Source organism: Macaca fascicularis, chromosome 13 (genome assembly GCF_037993035.2).
Source record: "Macaca fascicularis isolate 582-1 chromosome 13, T2T-MFA8v1.1".
NCBI lineage: Eukaryota > Metazoa > Chordata > Mammalia > Primates > Cercopithecidae > Macaca > Macaca fascicularis.
In genome coordinates, this window is record NC_088387.1 from 12,349,081 (window position 1) to 12,369,076 (window position 19,996).

The 19,996-nt window shown below is 40.0% G+C and overlaps 1 long non-coding RNA gene across 1 annotated transcript; it reads right to left on the reverse strand.

Moving 5' to 3' along the window:
* Positions 1-2,404: 2,404 nt before the first annotated feature.
* On the reverse strand, positions 2,405-18,369 carry LOC107127067 (uncharacterized). Its single transcript, XR_001484372.3, has 4 exons — positions 18,141-18,369; positions 13,984-14,108; positions 4,155-4,243; positions 2,405-2,426 (listed from the first exon to the last, which is right to left on the reverse strand). It is a non-coding gene; the product is annotated as an uncharacterized lncRNA (long non-coding RNA).
* Between the last annotated feature and the right edge of the window lie 1,627 nt (positions 18,370-19,996).

Consider the following 19,996-nt stretch of genomic DNA (forward strand, 5'->3'; position numbering starts at 1 on the left):
ATTCTCCTGCCTCAGCCTCCCAAGTAGCTGGGATTAGAGGCATGTGCCACCATGCCACACTTATTTTGTGTGTGTGTGTGTTTAGTAGAGACGGGATTTTGCCGTGTTGCCCAGGCTGGTCTCGAACTCCTGAGCTCTGGTAATCTGCCCGTCAAGGCCTCCCAAAGTGCTAGGATCACAGGCATGAGCCACTGTGCTCAGCCAGTTTGTGGATCTTCAGAGTAGAAGAAGACTGTGAGAAGTGGTTAGCAAGGACCCCTTATGTATTAACACAAATATCAAATATAAATATGAACATAAACATGTCTTCCTAAACATCCAAGGCTACTAGGTACTTATGTTCTTTCCCACTGTCTGATTACACTGAGGGTTGGGACCTGATGTCCTGTGGCAGCAAAGTCGAAAGCAGTGCAGCTTTGGTCTCCTACTAAACCAGCTACTTCTCTACTGAGGGCTTCACCATAATTCCCCCAGCACTAAACAGTGCCAGGGCCCAGAAACCACTTTCTTTCACCTCCTGTGGACAAAGCCACAGAGAGCAAGTGGGTCAGAAACACAGTGAAAGTAATTTCTTCTGCCCACAGCTGGTGCATGCTGGCTGAATATCTGTACACGAGTTTTGTATCGACATGCAGCACAGCTGGGCTCTGGGCCCCTTCCGAAGTGACAGTCTTGGTGATCTCACCGCCTTCACTCATCAGCTCTGTTCATGCTGCAAGGTCAGTAGCCTCACGCTCCCTGGAATTAGAAATTCTGCCCTAGCCTCTTCTTGTTTTATATATGCCTCAGACGTGTTCTGCACCATCTTCAAAACTGTAAACTCATTTTAAGGCAGACTTCTACCAGAGCCACTGGAATTATATTCTCATTAAATGAATGCTGAATACATGGCTACAGCCCCTTCAGAAGCCTTAGCTCTATTATCTTATTTTGTTGCCATGATATGGGAAACTCGAGGGACCACAATCAGAGGGTGATTAGTAGTGGTTTACCCTCTCTGATTTCAGTTTCTGCCTCTGTGAGATGGAGGAGGTTGAACTGGATACTTCCCAGGTCCTTCCTGAGCTATTATCCTAGTTACTATGCCCAGAGGCATTCTGGAATGATTTGGGTTCCTGTGACGAGAGGCCAGAGAGCCAAGAACATATTTTTCCAATAGGTTAAAGAAATTCTATATAGTAGATGTGTTTCTGTATCCATCCATACAGCACTTACTATGGACTGATGTTCCAAGTACCTAACAAAATTTAACCTATTTATATTTTTATTTGCAGATGCCGAAGATACAAGGGATGAAAGTAAAAGCCACAAATCACATCCAGCTGGTTCTGTTTCACCTAAATGGTCTTTTAAGGGGTTCAAATTTGAATGACACTGGATAAAATCCAGCCCTCCAGTGGAGCTCATTCCCCACCACCTAGTAATCATTTCCTGCCTGGTTCCTGTGTGTGTCTGTGATGAGAAAGTATCTGCTGGGCACCTGGAAGGGAGTAGTGTAGGAGGATCTGACACAGTTTCTTATTAATAACTGCAGTATTTTCTTATTTTGCTTAGTGATATGGGAAATGAAACAAGGAGAATAAGGGATGGTGCTGTGGACAGTAACCAGGTCCAGAGACCAGGTTGAGACCAGCGAGGGAGACCAGAGTTTCAACAAAGTATGCTCAGAAGTCATGTGCCTGATCAGTTTCTGTTTTTTGCATAATAGAATGGAAATATAAGGGACCACAGCTCCAAAAAGAGAAGTTCCAACGTCAGCCGCAGAACAGAAGTGAAGTCACTGTGAAGGAAATAGGACAGAGTTTATTCAATGCTATAGAAGCCATTAAGCATGACGACTTTAAGGAAGTCAATATCATTCATGAATGAGGATTTTGACCAGGAGTGTGTAAATGGCACCCACTAATGAGGAGGTGGAAGACTGCATACCTTCCACCTAATGTATGCATTGAAATGGGATATGTTACAAAGGGGTATAAAAGAGTGCTGATTTGGAAGAATGAACAGGGAGCTAGGATAGTGCCAACCCTTCTTTTGAGCCCTGTAGTTCATGGCAAATGGAAGAAAGAACAACCTTCTAATGAAGAGCTGGTAGCAGTCACTTGTAACTCAGTATAGACTGTAGAGACTGTGCTTCTTCTCTGAAGATATTTGCAAATTACATTTAAGCCCTCTTTAGATCATGAAAGCAGGTAGGTTGTCTGTTGTGAATGGCAGCAAACCTGAAAATGCATCACTTGCACGATTCTGGAGACTCCCTTCCTGTTGGCCTCCAGAGCACTCTGGCCTCGTTTTCTTCACATCCTTGGAGCCTTTCCTGCTCACTCTACTTTGGATAATTCTCTTCATTTTCCCACAGTCAAATGTTGGGCTTTTCCAGAGATTTGCCAAAGCTTTGTTGTCAGTAGCCCAGTACAGGTTTTTGTCTTTGCAGTGCAAAAGAATTTGAAAGTGAGACTACGTTGAAAGTATAGAAGCTTTATTGTGGAGCAGAAGCAAGCATACATTCAGGAGAGGAGTGTGTGTGCGCGCTCAAACGAATGAGCTATGCACAACGTGGTCAGGCTCAGACACTATATGCATAAGAATAATTAAGTCACAGAGTATTCTATAATAAGGGGAAGAATTTTCTGGGAAATGGGTAGGCAATTCCCAGAATCGGGGGTGCCACCCTTTTCTTGACTAAATGTGGTCAATCTGGTCATGGCATCAGGTGCATGATAAAAGTGAGAGGCTTCCCCATGGAAGTTTTATGGTAATAGTGTCATACATTTTCTGATAAAAGGGTCAGCAGTAGATCAAGATTTTGGCCATTTTGAATTTAATCAGTTGTGGTCAGTTGCATCTGCACTACAATCTTTCTTGTGCCTAAAGCAGGAGATAGCAATTTCTCTACATTGTTACAACCTGTTTTAACAGTTCCTTTCTACTAGAGGGCAGGTCCTTGTGCTAACCTGTTTGCCCAGTTTGTTTTGCTTTTAGCCACCTGCAAGTAATCATGCTTGTTCCCCCTCTAACTGCTTGCCATAGCTTTCTCTTCCTACTCCAGCCTGGGTGGTATCATCTATTCCTGTGGCTTCACCCACGTGCCAATGACATCCAGAGGCATCTATGATCCATAGTTCTCCAGACCCATGTGTCCAGCATCACCATGTAAAGTCTTAATTTTGTATTACTTTTTTCTGGAGGATACATCCCCAAAGTTATAGAAACCTCTGAGCCTACAATATCTGAATCAATTCTTTCTGTCCTTAGTGCTGGTCTCCCTCCTATGCAGCAAATCACCCCTTCCTATTAATCTTGTTCCCCAAATCTCTCTCAAATGCAAGAGGAATTGATCCCTGTGGCTACTGCTATATGTCAGGCTCTCGTAATTCCTCCTAGAGTTGCTGCTAAAAGCCCAAAACCTGAGTCTCCATACCTCATCCTGTCCCCTTCAATTCCGTTCTCCACACCAAAGGTACCGTGAGTTTTCTGAAATTGAAATCTGCCCATATCATTCCTCTAATAAAAATTATTTAATCCTTTTGGTCTTCAATATTGAATTTAATGCCTTGGCATAAAATACAAGGCCTTTGATGATCCAGGCATCGTCCATCTCTTGCCGCTCTAGACACACCAGAAAACCTCAATTCCTTGTAGTTCTATAAACATACCATGCCATCTCACGCCTCCAGGCAGTGCTTATGCTGGCCTTGCCTGGTGCATCCTCACCCTCCCGGAACTGAACATGCCATTTGCCAAGTCCTGTGGCCCTACTCATCTTTCAGTGACTCAGCTCAGACACCAAACCCTTCAGAAAGCTTACCTCACTTCCCCATCTCCTAACACAAGCACCCTCTATCTGCAAGTATGTGCATTTTCTTAACCCTTATTATTTATTGAACATGTTTTAATAGCATTTACGCCATTCTGTGTAATTGTCTGCTTACCTGTCCACTCCCCCATAGCACTGGGATCTTCTGGGAAGCGGCCTTTTTCTTTTGTGCGTCTTCAGCACCTGACAAATTTTGGGAGGCAGTTTGGAACTTTACAAATGTCAATTGAATAGACTAAATGGAAAGAAACGGATGGAGAAAGACGCAAGCCACACGGTGTCTCTTCAAACTTTTTGCTTAATTCAGCTTTTTTATAAATACAAGGATGACTCTTACCTGTTGTAACAGTGTCTGGAGGGATTCAATGCTAAGTGGATGGCAGAGAACATTCTAGTAGTTATCCCAGAAGCTAGCATTGTAGTCTGCTATAGGACCAAAAGTGGCATTAGTACATACATCTTCCTGCATGGTCAAAGACCCTACTTTAGCCAGGATGAAATTCAACACAACAATTTCCTCTTAAAAAGTGCAAACATGGAGTCTGTTCAGGCCAGTTTTCTGGAAAATCACACCTCTTTTCAGGAAAGAAGGGAGAAAAAGAGGAGTAACCAGCCAGATTGAGTACTATAATACCATATTAGTTACTGGCTATTGAGGACTTGAAATGCTAGCCATCTGAATGCAAAATATTTCATTAATAATTGTATTACTGATTACATGTTGAATTTTTCATATTTTTGATATATTGGGTTAAAGGAAATACTTTGTTAAAAGTAATTTCACCTTTTATTTTACTTATTTCAATGTTGCTTTATAAAACTTTAAAAATACATATGTAGCTCCCAATATATTTCTGTGGAATAGTGCTGATTTAAGAGCTAGAAAACATACTTTTGCTACTATGCTATTTCTATCTTCGGTAGCAAAGCTTTGGAGTTTATGACAATGCATTCCTCTTCATTCAAAGAAGCCTTATTCTGTGCACTTTTCCAATTGAACTCAACCAAACTGTACTCATTCAAAACAGTGCCATCTACTGAGAGAAAACAGTAACAGCTTTGAAAAAAACCGCTATTTGAGTCTGGGCATGGGAATTTCTCTCCTGCTCATATTTACAATTAAACAAAAATACAACAATCCCAGAGTAAGATCACTGTATCAGTTGCCACATTTCAACCTCTGATGGTTGCATACATGCATCTGCCTTCTTTTTATGTCTCTTTATTTTATTTTATTTTATTTTATTTATTTATTTATTTATTTTTTGAGACGGAGTCTCGCTGTGTCTCCCAGGCTGGAGTGCAGTGGCGTGATCTCGGCTCACTGCAAGCTCCGCCTCCCGGGTTCCCGCCATTCTCCCGCCTCAGCCTCCCAAGTAGCTGAGACTACAGGCGCCCGCCACCACGCCCCTAGTTTTTTGTATTTTTAGTAGAGACGGGGTTTCACCATGTTAGCCAGGATAGTCTCGATCTCCTGACCTCGTGATCCACCCGCCTCGGCCTCCCAAAGTGCTGGGATTACAGGCTTGAGCCACCGCGCCCGGCCTGTCTCTTTATTTTAAATAGCACAGGACAGCAAAAGGCATGGCCAGTCCCCAGCTCAGACCACCTGGGCAGGCTGCATGACTGGTTGACGATGAAGAGAGAGATGGCGGTCCCAGGCATTTTCTGTAAGAGGCGCTATTTCTTAGTTGTGCATTCTCTGTCCTGAGCAGATCCTCCTTTGGGGCATTATAGTGCTTGGAGCCTGCCTCTCTGGCTTGAGATAATTTTTAACGCTTCCAAGTGAAGTCTCCAAATCAATTTTTACTCTTGAACACATTCTAAACATCTTTAACCTTAACTGCAATTTCTTAATGACCCCTTTGGAGCATTTTCCTATAGCACATCTGTAGCAGCATCTGCCCTGGAGGGCAGGGGGACAGAGGAATAGGGAGAAGGCGGTCTTTTGATAGAGATATTTTGAGACTACCCACCTTCCTCCTCGAGCACTTTCAAAACAATACTCAGAACAGAAGAGACTCTACATCACTCTTTGGAAATATATTTTCAGAAATTGCATCCGCTTTTAATTTTTCAGTGGCAAAAACACTTTCCATTGACAACATTCCATCTCTTAAAAGAGAATTACTAGTTTAAAATAACCAGATTGGTCTTATTAATAAAAAATTAATGCTAGCCATCTTGGTTAATTATATATGGATACCTGTGTGTGTGTGTGTATGTATGTGTGCAAACATGGCTGTGCATACACACATACACACACGCTCCTTTCCAGTCCCATCAACATGAAGCATTTCATTCTGTGAAATGGGATTACAGATGATTTTGCTAATTCCCGTCTTTGCAATTTTCTGCATTTCTAAATTTTCCACAATTAACGTGATTAACGTGTATTACGTTTGCAATTTTAAAAAATCAAAAAATAAAGTAGAAGAAAGAAAAAACAGAAGGAAGAAGTAGGGAGAGAAGAATGAGAGAGAGGTGGAGCAGAGACAGAGAGGGGAGCAGATAGAAAGAGGGAAGGAGGAAAAGAGAGAGAGCACACTCAGCGAACTGCTAGCTCAAGCCTACACTAGTCAGAATGGGAAGTCAGTCATCCTGAAAGCCCTTCTCTCAGAGAGCTTAGAGGAAGCATTTAGGAAAATTCTGTAATGCACTTACATGCCATGCATCTGCTCTCTTACATCACCACTGAAGACATTCTCCCCAGAAGGAATGGGTAGTAGTGTATGCAGAAAAGATTATTATTTTTCTTTATACTCATTCAAAACAAAGGCTGTTTAGTAGCTTCTACTATTGCCAAATATAAGGTCTACCCAGGAGCTCTTTTTTGGGCATTGATTTTAATGTTGCTTCTCCAGCTCGGCCTTTGGACGCTCAAAGGTAATAATTTTTTTAAAAGACAACCACAAAATTAATATCCGAGCTCTGCATGGTTTCTTCCTAGAAGGAGGCATACAGGGATGGTTGTATGGTCAGTGAAAATCAATACTTTCAAGAACAATATTGACCTGCTAACAAGTGAACAGCATTTCTAGGAGAAAGCAGGGTGATCTCAAAATTCAAGCTGCATGTGTGTGTTTCAGGTTTTTAAAAATGCACTTAATGTTAGAATCCTTACCATGCACCACGACCTGCTGCCTCTGGACTAGCTACATCAATATGAAGGACAAATTGACACCCCAAGGAATGGCCAGTGACAGTCTCTCCAAACCCAGGATCAGACCTGTGGAAAGAGCACCAATTTATGCTGATTGATGGCCTTTTGTCACTCTGTCTTAGAGGCTGTGACCATTTGAAACTTCAAAATGGATGAAGTCAAACAGAACAGGCACTCCTGTTCAATGAAGCAGAGAGACAGGACCAAGGAGCCAACCATTCTGTCAAAAAAGAAAATGTTCTGCCCAGAATAATCCGTCAGGGTTTCAAACCTTCTGACACTTTTCATATCCAGTGCATACAAAAATATCTATGATGAATGCAGACAAAACAACTCATTGTATTTCTTTTACATTAGTACATAAAACTTTAAAAAATAAATAATCCATGAAATGTTTTAACTCAGTAAGTACACTTGCAGGTAATTATACTTTGAAGTATTTATTATAAATGCATATAATTTTTTTCTAAAATTAAGGGGCTTGATAGACTACTGTTTATAATTTCTTAAATAGGAAATTGGTTATAAATTATGACTAGTTAAAATAATGTAACAACATGAAATCACTAAAGATTACATTGTAGATTATTTAAAATATATACAAATAGTATATTAATTAGAAAAAAATCCAAATTGATATCAATGTCATATCACATATATGTATCGATATATGTAAGATATATAGATTTTATAACATATAGACATAGAAATATATATATATAAACTATATGTACATCAAGAAAAAAAAGCACTGACATAATACATACAAAAATGTTAATAGTGAACATCCCAATAGTGGAATTACAGATGAGGTTTTAGTTTTCCTATATATCTAGATTACCCCAAATTACCAAGTTAACACATAATGTTTATATGTGTAAAAACGTTTGTAATTATAGTCTGTTAATTTCTGTTTCAGTATATACTTCTATTTATTGAAGATCAGTATCCCTACTAAGGTCTAAGAAATACCATATGTAAACATATCTCTTATTATAACAATACTTTCCATACCAAGGGTGGTCTGACCACCAAAGAGTTGTGGACTCATGCCCTTGTATAAATAAAATATTAACAGAGCTCTACTTGGGGTTACAAAGCCGGTAAGGAAGGACATCTGTAATACTTGAACAGTATCAAAGAAAAGAGTTTATGAACATTACAATGCTCAAATAGATTTATACTATCAGTTACTATAAACAAGCAAATATCTCTTAACCACAATTTTATTAAAGATGAAAATTGGATACTTCCGGGAATATGATTTCCAAAAGGCATGAATTTAAAGAGATAGAAAAAAGAAGTAATTTAAGCATGGAGTTGGAAATTCCCTCAACACATATGTCTTTACCCCTTTATCCCAGTGGGCATGGCAGAAACAGAAATGCATAAAAATGCCTAGATTAATGTTTTCTCGATACAGTGGGGATGGGGGGAATTGGAAAGTTTGCGGCTGTGGGAGCAATGCCTACCTTCAGTTATGACCAGGAAGCAATAAGATTTTCCTTGGTCAAAAAGTAACTTTACAAGTCTTAGACAAATTCCAAATAAAGTTTCATTTCTTGTTTCACTGATGAGAATTATAATGTATGAGCCTCTGAAATGTAAACTCGGGACATTGTACATTGTCTCTGATTTTTTAATGGATTGCTGGTTATTGTCCATTTGCATAGTTCTGTTCTAGATCATTTGCCAATCTTTTCTATCTTTCTCTATTTCCTGGGAGGCTGATCTACACAAAGGACATCACCAGGGCTCCCTTGCTGGTTGATTTCCAATTGGTTTCAGCCAGCAAGCAATCACCAAAAGACCAGAAGACAGAAGACAGAGAGTAGGGCATTATTTCCTGCTTCCTCCTGTACCGTGCCTCTGGTAGCAGCCATGACCTTTCACAACTGCAGCTGCCTTCAGGTGGCCCTTCTTCCATGACTTCAGATCCCACAGCAGTTCCTCACGCCCCTCTGCTTTAGGGTTGTCAATCGCTTATTTGCCTATGAGTCTCTAGGTGTCTAATCACCGCTCCAAGGAATGGAAGATCTTGTTAATTAATACTCCTAAATATTATTTATTATTATATACATATATGTATACATATTTTAACATAGTATATATATTACTTATATATGATATTAATATATAAATCATGTAATGTATATTCTTATATAAATGGGAAAAGAATTATGGAACATATTCTCAAGGAAGACACTGTACATATATATGTGTGTGTGTGTGTATGCATAGAGAGAAAGAACAAGAAACATGGATGTAGTACCTCAAAAATTGGGATTTGTTGTTTAGCTCACATAGCTGGGAGTAGCTCTAAGGGTTTGGTTGTTTGATTAGTTGAAGCCTGCATCTATGGTGGCCTGTAAGCAGAGTTGAGAGGGAAGCTTCCTTAGCATATTGTAAATAAAGGAAACTGGAGGCTTAAGTAGATGGACATGGGAGAGTGGACCTCTCATGTGCAATACACTTAGCTACCCCCTAACCTGACCCCATAGCAAAGCAAAGAGAAACAGATTGGCGAGAATTTTCCAGCGTCTCTGAAGAGCTCTCGGTGACTATTCTATGTAGCCTTGAAATGATGAGAGATTTTGCCATTGATCTGGCTGTTCTGATTTCAATAGAAACGATGCTATTTCAGGGTGGCAGGGATCCAGTGGTGAGGCTTAATTATCAGAGACAAAGTTGGCCCAATTTCTGTGATAGACCACAGAGATGCAGTAGCAATCGGAAGGTATTGACACTTAGAAATCTGTGGAGGCTTATTACTGGCTTCCTATGAATAATATAGATTGGTGGCTAAAAATGATATGACTTGATTAATATAATCCAGAAATCACTATCTCTGATGGAAAAAAAATATTAACTTCATGGAGGTGCTGGTATAAATCCATAGCCAGATACCACACCTAAGCCAGTTTACAGATCCTGAGCCCCTGGAGTGAGGAGAGAGTCGGGGAACTATTGGGAGAGTATCCTGAAACTTGGCCTCAAGTATATGTTGTAAATCTCCCCAGTTCTTTCCCAGAGTAACCTGCAGCTATTTAAAGACGGACTATGTGAATGAGAGATGCCCAGACCTTCAGGGGGTTCTTAGGTGTTAGCTCTGAATTGACACCAATCCTGAGAATACAATGGTTGAATGGTTACAGTGGGGATTTATGGAAAGAAACTCAATAAAGAATCTATCTAAATTTGTCTCACAGCGGCCCTGTAGACTGCCAGATCTATTTTATGGTATGTCCACAAAATATGCATAAATGCATTTAGAACTGGCATTACTCCCATGTGGATCCCCTGCACTCTGGAGTAAAGACTACCATGGTAGAAAGGGCCAAGTGGAGCCGTTGGACCTGCCTGCTCCACCTCGACAGACTGGTAAATCAAAAGCAATACTCCACTTCTGGGAGAAATAGCGTAGCTTAGTGATATCATAAAGGACTCTTAAAATGCAAGAATGGTGAATCCGAATGACACTTTAAGAATAGCTGTGATGGCCGGGTGCAGTGGCTTACGCCTGTAGTCCCTACACTTTGGGAGGCTGAAGTGGGCGGATCACCTGAGATCGGGAGTTTGAGACCAGCCCGACTAACATGGAAAAACCCCATTTCTACTAAAAATACAAAATTAGCCAGACATCACGGCACATGCCTGTAATCCCAGCTACTTGGGAGGCTGAGACAGAAGAATCACTTGAACCCGGGAGGCAGGGGTTGCAGTGAGCTGAGACTGTGCCACTGTACTCCAGCCTGGGTGACAGAGCGAGACTCCATCTCAAAAAAGAAACAACAACAACAACAAAATAGCTGTGAGTTGTTATAAATTTAATCCAGCTGTGATTTAAATGTCATGTATTTATTGAAGAGACCGACACAACCCCTAGCACTTGATATGCTAATATTTACTAGGAATACACTTTTCCCCCGACTCAATTAGTCAGTACAGGTTGAAGCGGTTTGCCTTCCTCTGGCAGAGATGGTAGTACATCCTTTTTGGCTAACTAGTCATTGGCTATGACAACTGTCCTCCTTTACCTTCTATAGTTGGCAGACCTTGATCGTCTGATCCAGTATGGTGAGTAAATTATACAGACAGCAACAGGAAATACCAAATAGCCCAGTTATCTTATTCTAAGAGTGAGAAAAAATAACACATGATAATTCAAAGACATACTCATTAGCGAAGTTTCTAGAGATCAGCAGTCTTGGTTAAGCAGATTATAACTTCTAAAGTGAAAGAGTTGCTGCACTTAGCACTGACTATGAGCAATGTACATATTTGGATAGATTTACAGTTGAACTCCACAGGAATAGAGATGGCAGCTATTATCAGGAGTATAGCTTGTGCAACTATCCTGAGACAGAAAAGAACTTGACTTGTACTAGGAATGGAGGAAATAAAACAGGGTGACCATAGAGTAGGTAGCAGAAAGGAAGGTGAGTATGTGACAAAGTTGAAGGGTTAGGATAAACCTGGATCCCAGGCCTCACAGGCTGCAGTAAAGACTTTTAATTTGATTCTAAGTGCAACTGCAGAGTTCTAAGCTGGGAGTGGGAGTGAGTGGGTCTGATGCAATTTGATTTGTGTTTGTAAACAGTGAGTCTAGCTACAAAGAGAAGGATGGAAAGAAAAGATTAGGAAGATTAGAGGCACTAATATGACAGAGGAAACAAAGGACATAATAGTAGACTTGGTGTGTTGCCTTATTTATTGGTAAATTGTATAGGTGTGCTGCTATCATTAGCTAAAGTCTCAAGATAAGATATACTTAGAGTAGGAAGTGTCAGCAATAATGGATGTAACTAACCTTGCATTTCTAATTTATTAGAATGGCATCTTGTCAGAACTAACCAACTGTCATTAATTTTACCATGAGATGGCTGACACGGAACTCATACCAAGAGTGTAAGGGTCAATTTGACCACTTTCTTATCTTTTGCTTGTGCTTGAATTACCACTATTCAACTATGTTTTGCTTGTTTGTTTTTGCAGGATGTTTTAAGTTGTCATCTACTTTTTTAGGTTAGTTTAGGTAAAGGTGGTTACTATAACTCGCAAATCCATTTGACTGGTTCCAAAAAATCTTCCATAAGTCACTATTCACCAAAAGCAAATGGCATGACAGCTATGACAGCCCTACCAACATATAGGCCATGAGGAAGAATGCCAGCATTAAAGATAATAATGGCTAAGTTACTTTTGCTTAAACCAAAAGAAACGGAAATGAAAATTTCAGTATATTCTTCCTCCAACTCTAGGAATCTTCCATTCCCTGAAGTGCGCACATCCTGCTTTTGAGAAGACTGACTTAAACCAGAGGGATATTCAGTGGTAGGAAGTTAAAGAGAGTTTAGAATATTGGGCAGAGATGGGTTCCATTTCCAGACCTCCTGGGAAAAACCCAGGAGCACTGGATAAACTAAGTAATAAACTCCATCAATTATCCTAAATCTTCCCCAATTCCTCAAAGTTTAGGGGATAAAATCAAGAGCCTACTTTCCATCTTTTTTTTATACCAGGTGGCAACATAAATCCATCTAAAGCAAAACACGTAGTAAGATGCTCAGCTCACAATTATTTGGGCCTCACAGCAGCATCTGACGGAGAAAGGGACACAGTCCTACTTCTTAGAGTTATCCAGCTAATGCGAAGGTGGATTACTAGCTGGGCTTGAGAAGTTGCAAAGTAAAACACTAGAAAGCTAAATTTAAGTGAATAAACATTCTCCCACACTCAGTTTTTGTATTCAAAGAGAGACACTAGATAACCTACACTCTGAGGCAATCAGTTTCTGATAGCAAACAGTTGTGGCCATTTTTGAGTGCCTCTTCGGTAACAAATCGTGGACTCTACACTTTAGGTGTACAGACTAATTCTCACTACACCTCTGTAAGTCACATTCATCTCACTTTCTGCAGAAAGAGGGTTGAAGCGAAATGGTATAAGGTCATTATTTTGTCCAAAACATATTTGTTAATGTCTACTAGTTGACAGTACTTACTTATTCATTATTTTAAAAAGTAATATCAAGTGTATCTGTTAGCAACCATTATAAATCCAAGCAGAGATTCATTTAATGAGCAACCTGCCAGCACACAGGAATAAACAGCAGGGAGCCAAACTGGAACTGAGCTTTCTATTCCCTCTGGACCATCAGTCGCACATTCTACAACATAATTATTGATGGAATCAGAAGTTTTGTATATCTTTCTTAGCACAGTCTCAGTATTCAGCCACATTCTCTATTTCTTCACTTGAAAAGGCCAGAACGGCCGGGCGCGGTGGCTCACGCCTGTAATCCCAGCACTTTGGGAGGCCGAGGAGGGCGGATCACAAGGTCAGGAGATGGAGACCATCCTGGCTAACATGGTGAAACCCCGTCTCTACTAAAAATACAAAAAATCAGCCAGGCGTGGTGGTGGGCGCCTGTAGTCCCAGCTACTCAGGAGGCTGAGGCAGGAGAATGGCATGAACCTAGGAAGCAGAGCTTGCAGTGAGCCAAGATCGCGCCACTGCACTCCAGCCTGGGTGACAGAGCGAGACTCCATCTCAAAAAAAAAAAAAAGAAAAGGCCAAGACTAGATGGTTCTTGGACAAATGTTGTGAAAATCACCACACATTGGAGCCAAAGGCAAGACACAGAAAAACACAAGACACCAAAATCGTGTGCGAAGCACTGTGAAAGACAGTGCAGGGGCTGCAAATGGCCCACACAGACCAGCCTTCCACTTGCTGGCCCTATGACCTTAACAAGGCTTCTCCTCTTTCTCAGCCTTGTTTTCTCATATAGAGGAAGTAATCACACATAATTTAGCAGTGACGTCAGGTTTAAAGAAATGAAAAAACAGCAGCATATAGAGGTTAAGAAGAGTGCTCTGGAGACAAACATCTTGGACTTCTATCCTGAGCATTGCTCCCTACCCCTGTGATCCTGGGTTACTTAATCTTATCCTTCTGTTTAAGTTCCTTAATCTATAAAATGGGCAATGACATTACTCACCATTAAGGTTCCATTGAGGATTACATGAGTAGAAACATGAAAACTCTTACTGCAGTGCCTGCCACATTGCTAACGTTCAGTAAATGTCAGCTGTGATGACATTAATGATGATGATGATGAAGTTTCTGAGAAAGAGCAAGAATAATGATTATCATGTGTGAAGTGGTTAGAAGGCTGACAATATATGTAATTCTTCCCATAATCAATGATCCACATCCAAAATCCCTACTTAAGATTGAAACTCCAATTTAAGCCTTAAAATTACCAATTTTAATTTGGCCCGATTACCCCAAATTGTGAAGATAATCCTGTAGAAGCCTAGCAATGTTTTCCAAGGACTATCAATGCCCTAAACCAGCTCATCTCAAACTTTTTATAAAATAATCAAACTATTTTATTCTTTTGTTGTGAGAGTGTTAGAAACCCAATGCTTTGGCTATAAAGTTTCATACAAAATAATCAAAACGCTCCAGGAGCTACGATATCACCAGGCACTTTTATAGAGTTTGATGATGAGTGAGAAAGATCTGTCCAGAAAGACCTATGAAAAATCATTATTATATTACACTCAACAGCTTTCATGCACCACCTACAGATGCTCAGGGAGAAGGAAGTAACAGCTCTATGTAACATGATTTAAGCATTCCAGAGACTGTTGGCTTTGCCATGAAACATCAATTTCTTGGCACTCTCACATTACTTTTTCATGTTGTTATATTTTTGGAGAAAAATAACAAAATAGTTGGACCAAACAATAATATTTCTCAAACAAATACACCTTCTGCCTTCTCTGGTGTATTTATGTTTACATGCTTGGAAGAGCCAATAGTCATTACTACATCCAGCCAATAATATTGAAACTGGGAATGTACTTGTATCTTTGCAATAAATCACAGAAGAGAGCTGCTCTCTTAGTAGTGAGACTTAAAGATGGTAAAATAAATTGGTAACTTGTCTTCTGTGGGAAAACAAAAAGTGTGTGTATGTGTGTGTCTTGGATACTACCAAAAGATCTCTACTTTTTCTTCTTTTTGTGTATATATTCAGGCTTCCTTACATTTCTATCTTGATATGCAGAAATATATATTAATAGGTTGGAAAAATGGTCAGTGTAAACACAACAAAGAGTAGTAGTACTTTTCAAATATGCTTATGCATCAAAATTACCTGGAGCTTGTTTTCACACAGATTCCTGTGCCTGACCCCAACAGTTTCTCATTCAACAGCCCTAAGACAAAACTGAGACCTTGTATTTCTAATCAGTTCCCATCCAGGTGAAGCTGATGCTGCTAGATCAGGGACCACCATTTGAGAATCAGTGATGGAGAAGAATGGTCCCCAACCTTACTTGGTATCACAGAACAAGTGTTCTGCTCTTAACACTTCTGTGTGACCCAAAGCACAACATTTAATCTCTGCAGATTAGTTTCTCAAAGGTGAAATGAGGAGTTTGCATAAGATGAGCTTCAAGATTTTTTTTCAACACCAATGAGCCAAGAAGGCTAAGCTTTCTCTGTGCCTTGTAGCCTCTGAAAGGTACCAGATTGATTCAGGTGCTGCTCCTCCATCATGAACAGGGATTCTGTCTTTGATTTGGTCTCCATCAATGGTTTGCAAAGGTTGTCAAAAGCAGCAAGGGAAGATAAGTAGATGGCATCCTATTTCTAAAAAGTAAAATGTTTACAATTTGATAGCTCTTCCTCCCATGCATAGTAGAGAGAATATACCATCGAATTTGGCTTCAAATGAACATCCTTCATAGTGTCTGTCTTAGTAGGAGAATTGACATAATAATAACAAAACTTAAAATTTATATTTATCAAACACTTACTATATGCCAAACACTATAAGGTCTTTATATACATTGTCATTTAGTCCTTATTGTAACCCCGTAGGGCATTCAATATTATTATATTCAATTCAGGCAGCAAAATGTACTTAGAATAGCCTTTCAATCCACTCAAAGTCACACATGGATCAAGAAGCAAAACTGAGATGCAAAATCAACCTAGTCCGATTTCAGATCTAGGGCCCCTGATCACGGTGAGAGTTTAAATGCTATTGCATTGGGGTGTGTTGAAATGAATGTCTGTGGCAAGCACAATGTTTCAATTTTTTAATGTTACTTTTGTTTAGGATCAAAATATGCCACCCCAACATAAACCACTTTGGCATAAGCGTTATTTTGAACTGGAGGCCAATGAGACCCAACAGACGCATGTGCCTTCCCGGCACAACCCTTATCTGAGTAAAAGCAGAAACTCCTGAGAAATGAGAACTTCCATCAATTCCTTTCACAAGGAAGTTTTCTGGCTATGAAAAGAACAAAACATCCACACTGAGATGGACCTGTACAAGCAAAGCTTACTCCATGAGTGCCCCCCTGTGTTAATCTTCCGCCTCGGAAGGCTAAAGGTCTTGTCACCACTACAAAGGCATTGCTCTTTGCTGAGATGCTTTGTAAACCCAAGTTCTAACTATCCCTTTGTGCTACTCTTCACTAAGATTCCTCCTCGTACCCTGCACAGGATAATAATCTGAATAATCTATTTTTCTCCTGTTACGCTGTCTTTTGTCAGTCTGATGTGCAGGGCCCCAGCAAATAACCTAAGACTGGTAAAGGAAAAAGACTTTTTTTTCCTCCCTTTCCTGTTCATGATATCTTAGCGACTGGTAAGACAAGAAAGAAGTTAAGCCTCCCCCTCAAGCTATCCCCTGGACCACCAGGGCTTCTCCAACACTGTACATTCTTAGCAGGCATGCTGGAGGCTTTCCCCCATTCCAGGGGCTGCACAAAGTGCTTTCCTAGAATGAGACCCGTACTAACCTTCCCCAGGGGCTCACAGACATATAAGGCTGGCAGACACATCAATGATGAGCTACGATGGAAGCAGTATTGCATCGATAATTTTTCTCTCGAAAAGACCCCCATGCAGTCTTCCCCATCTCAGTAAACAATAAATGTAAATGTTATTGCAATGTTTACAATATTTTCTACCTGTTTGATGTATGGTAGCTGATGAAACCATTACAACCACACTGTAAAGAAATACTATCAGTAATTCCACTTTATAGATGAGGAAACTGATGCACAGAAAAGTAACTTGCCCGAGGCTGCAGGAAGTAAATAACAGAATCAGGAATTAAGCCGGAGCAGTCTGGCTCCAGGCTCATCATGCTAATACGCATGGCTCCCTTTCTAACTGGAAGCTGCATTCCAGATGGGCAGGCCCAAATGCTTTGCTCCTTCTCTTTTTCTTCCACCTGATTCCCATTCAAATTCAAAATACATCTCACCTTCTCCACTGCCTCCCTGGTCCAGGCACCATTGAACCTCACCTAGATTATAGTGACAGCTTTTCACTGGTCTCCCAGCTTCTGCCCTTGAGTCTCCATGGTCTATTCTTACAACAAGAGTGACCTGGACCTGGGATCCAAAACCTGTGATGCTGTATGAACTCAGGGTAAAAGCCAGTTCCTCACAGTGCCTCACAGTCTTTTCAGGGCCTCCAGGTGTTCATGCCTCACTGATGGCACATCCAGGGGGCTTGCATGATGACCTTGCATTGCTTACCTCAGCCTCCATACAGCCATAAGGCACAGACTTATCAATGGCACACAATCTTATCAGATCATGTATATGTTCTGCGAAAGCATTGTTAGATATGAATTTATCATAGAGCCCTAGCCATCATTAACAGAAGGCAATAATTTATAAATGATGGACTGACTACACAGTAGAAGGCCATACCCCAGAAGTCATCCCTTGAAGGATAACTGCCTAGAAGAGCTCCACAATCACTAACATCTATGTCTGGTATTTTGGCCACCAATACTTTGAGTTCATGTGCCGTAGAAACTGCTATAGACAATTCAAATGGTAGTGAGAGCATAGGCTTTGGGATCAGACTGCCAGGGACTGTATCTCAGCTCTGTCATTTATTGTAACCTTTGCCAAGTTACTTTACCTCTGCCTGTCCTAGTCTAATCATCTGGTAAGATAGCTGTCATGAAAGCCCTGGTCCACAATGTCAAAGTGAGAAACGAATGGGTCAATACATGTAAAGTACTCACAACAGGGTCTAGTGTCTCCTCAAACCTCAAAAATGTAAGATATCATTATTAGTCTTATTATAGTATTGAGAGAATGTACTCACAGTCCTTAGTAGTCTCGTCTTGAAAATGATATTTCAAGGAAGTTCAAGTAATCAATGTGTACTCTAGTTAATATCACATCCTTGCACATGTGGCTAGAATGAACCATCTGTAGATTGCGAAGCTGAGAACCAGGCTCTGGAATAAGCCGTCTTCTCTAACATACTGCCACCAAGTGAGGGCCTGAGTGAGTGACAAGCTTGGATTCCTGTAGAACATTTTATTTCTTCTGAAAAAGAAACAGTATAGAACGAATCCAGTAAAATATTATGAAACTCAATTTTAATAAGTTTAGTTCCACTTGACAAAACATTCTGGGACTAAATTTCCTAGATTATTTCTTCAAATTTCTATACCTTATCACCTGTATGTATCCAGTAAGATCAATTATATGGAAGTAGCAAATGACCTAAAAAGACTGTCTTGAAGCTAAACCCTGAAATTACATTTATTTTTAATGTTCAGAAACCCTGGATCCTGCCCTTTTATTTTATTCTTCTTTCCATCAAATGAGCCTGCCTTAGTCTGTTTAGGTTACTATAACGAAATACCATAGACTGGTGGGTTAGAAATGACAGAAATTTAATTCTCACCGTTCTGTACTGGGAAGTCCAAGATCAAGGCAACGACAGAGTCAGTGAGGGCCTCCTTCCTTCACGGACAGCAGCTTTGCCTCTGTAACCTCACATGGCAGAAGGGACTAACTAGTTCTCTAGGAGCTCTTTTATGAGGGCACTAATCTTATTCTTTCAGGCTTTGTTCTTAGGACCTAGTCATCTCCCCCTAACCCCTTCTCTTAATATCTTCACCATGGGGGTTCAGACTTCATTCAACATTTGAATTTAAGGAGATACCAACAATCAGACTATAGCAGAGCCTAATGTCTTTACATCAAGGAAGTAAAAGTATTTATTATTTATTTATTCATTTATTTATGAGATGGAGTCTTGCTCTGTCACTCAAGCTGGAGTGCAGTGGCAGGATCTCGGCTCACTGCAACCTCTACCTCCTGGGTGAAGCGATTCTCCTGCCTCAGCCTCTGGAGTAGCTGGGACAATAGGTGCACACCACCATGCCAGGTAATTTTTTTTTTTTTTTTTTTTGGTATTTTTTAGTAGAGTTGAGGTTTTGCCATGTTGGCCAAGCTGGTCTCAAACCCCTGACATCAGGTCAGGCCTACCTTGGCCTCCCAAAGTGCTGGGATTATAGGCATGAGTCACCATACCCAGCCAGTAAAAGTATTTTAAATAAAAATAAAAAAGTTTAATGTTTATGTGTGTCTGAAAATAAAATAATAAACAGATAGTGATTCTGAATCTTTGCTGGTTTTATTTTACTCTACAGTTGTAACATTGTATTATTTATCATAAAAATCAATGGTTTATCATCATAACCTTTTGTGAATAATAATTTGTTCTTTCTTAAACATTAAGATGAGTTAAACTCTAACCAGATTTCAATACTCAGGAAGACAACTTTATAGTTTTTTATTGTTTTCTCACATTTGCAAATATATTAGCTATATATGGGGACTGGGTTATGTATATGGCATTGCTAAAGTCATGTATCATTAAGGTTAACAGTAATTTACTGTAAAGACTGTAGTCAAATCCCCAAATTAAAAAGATTTTTAAACAGGAAGAAAGGAATAAATTTGAAATAAATGTAACTATGTCACAGTTTTAAGAGTTCTTTTACTATAGTAAATACTTTATATGAAGCAAATACAAAAACTTGTCCTTTGCAAATCTCTGTCCTGACCCAAGTTCTACTTTGAGGCCATATTCAGCATTTGGCCACATCTCTTAAAACAAATAAACTAAAATGAAAGAATAAGTGATTCAATGCCATAGTGCAT